The following is a 2500-nucleotide window of genomic DNA, read 5'->3' as shown; positions in this document are numbered from 1 at the left end:
ATTTGATGTACATTTTTATGTTGCCTGCGTTTTGCGTATTTTGATGCGAGATTTGGCCCATTTTCCCTGCGTTCCGAGTGACATTGGCCAGCAGCAAGTTTTTGTTCCAAAGTCAAATCAAATGAAGGAAAGGACGCCTATTTTCTGTGCCAATTATTTTGGGGCCATTTTCATTTGTAATGCATGCTTCATTTTCCCACTACCTGTATAGGCATCGTTAACACCTCATTTCCTAGCAGTAGTACATTGTTCAGGAAAGTAATGACTAGTGATTTCTGGATATTTAGGAAAGCCAGACCTTCCCGTTTTATCTTCCTTCTCTTTGGGTCATTTTTATCATTTCATAACAGAAGATTGTTTTGGGAAGTAATGACTAATTGTCATTTCCTAGCAGTAAATTGTTTAGGAAAGTAATGACTAATGATTTCTGCATATTTAAGAAGGACATACCTACTCGTTTTTATCTTCTGTTTGGGACATTCTTGCCTTCCGAAGTCAATTGTATTTCGTTTTTGTCGACAGCCTTGTCAACGAACTTGGGAGGAGAAAGGTTTTGGCGTGAGGCTCTGGATCTGCCTGGGGTTGGGGTTGGGGTTGGGTTGGGGGGTTTCTGGTTAAGTGGGTCCCTGCCTGCTCTGCAAACGTTATTCTGTCCAGGACGCCACTTTTCTGCTTCATCAAGATATCTGCTAATATATACATCCCCACTCTTGGAATATGTTGGCCAACATCAAGCAACTGTTGCTATGCACGCATCGAAGATAGGGATTGCAGGAGGCTGAGTACGTACGTACCTAATTAGTGGTCATTATGTCCGCGGAAATGATGGTTTGGTTTTTTCTGCTGCATCAAACGTCGAGCACATTTCGCCTTGACCTTCGAGCCCATAGCCATACTCCACTGTGTCCTCTGTGGTGTCCTTTCCATATCCTTCTGTTCATAGGATGAGGGTGGTTACTCAAGTAGTACTGCCCTCAATCTCGGCTTTCATTCCTCTGTTCTGTCATTTTTTTTATTGTTCATTAGTCCACTCCATGATTGATCAAGTATTATCTTCGATTCAGCTTCATTCTTATATTGACTACGATGGTCATGGAGTCAAAATGGCAGTTGGGTCAAAATGCTGGTGGCAATTCACATCTTCCATTTCGCCTCTGCTACCAAGCGGGTGGGGGCTCTCGTGTTCGCTACCTACCTTGGGACCAAAGCCTCTCTCTCTCTCTCTCTCTCTCTCTCTCTAGTTAATGGATTAATTAATTTGATTATAAATATTGACGCAGGATTAGGTCAAGGTTGGAATGAAAATGAAAATGAAAATCCTTAAAGCTTTGTTTTTTTTTATTGGCGAGAGAGAGGAACACTAGGCCTATAGTACTACGCCTCTGCATTTTCATATATATATATATATATATATATATATATATATATATATATATATATATATATGTGTGTGTGTGTGTGTGTGTGTGTGTGTGTGTATGTATATAGTATATACATGAGCTTTTAGTCTTCCCTTTTCACGTAGATAGATATATGAGATTATAGTCCACAGGGGAACAGAAAAGCAGAGATTCCTTTGAGCTCATCAGTTGGATCAACATTGGTCATTGAAAATACAGGAAACTCAGTTACTGTAACAACCTATTCATTTAAAAGGATTTAACAACCAGTTCGAAGGTTTCAGAACCCCCCAAAAATATCCGTTAAAGCAATTCGTCTAACAATTAAAATATGTCCTTAGCGAAAGGACAACATTGCCTAGTTTGCACCCAATCCTTGGGAGCAATTCTACAGAAATGGCGTCATTACATGATTGATTATGGCATTGCTACTTTATATCTTCTGGTATATACTATATTTGTAATGACTTCCGCACCTCAAGTTCCTTTTTCGACCGTCCGATCTATATAATACTTCTTACATGAACATGGGATCTGATATAAATGCCTTCATCATATTTAGGACTATTTGTTTTATAAGATTTGGCTATTGTGTGTTTGGGAGAGAAAATACCAAAGCCAATACCCAACATTTTCAAAGGATGTACGATATTTTCAAAGTTTTTTTTTTTTTTTTTATCTTTTATTGGAGAACATATACAGTATTTTACAATTTTAACAGAATTACATTCAGAATTTTATCCGATGAGAGTATTATTGTCTTTCTTGTAACAATACATAACCAGCTTAGATTCTGCACATCTTTTTTTATATTTTAATTATATTACATACTTGAATTTACTATACGTATATACAAACATATACCCATACACATACACTGTATATACATACTCATTTCACCTACCTATTTATCTGTATATACTACATTCCAAGTAACTACGTGTAAAATGAGAATAAATGTTTTTAAATGACTTACGCAATACATACCTATTTCTGTATATACTTTCTTTTATTTAAATACGTTGGGTTGCCCTAGTTGGTGTAGCCATTTTCTAGAACGTTTTCATCATTGTATCCGTTTTTTTTTTAAATGGCAACAG

The sequence above is a fragment of the Macrobrachium nipponense genome, chromosome 31 (assembly GCF_015104395.2).
Source record: "Macrobrachium nipponense isolate FS-2020 chromosome 31, ASM1510439v2, whole genome shotgun sequence".
NCBI lineage: Eukaryota > Metazoa > Arthropoda > Malacostraca > Decapoda > Palaemonidae > Macrobrachium > Macrobrachium nipponense.
This window is presented reverse-complemented; position numbering follows the sequence as displayed.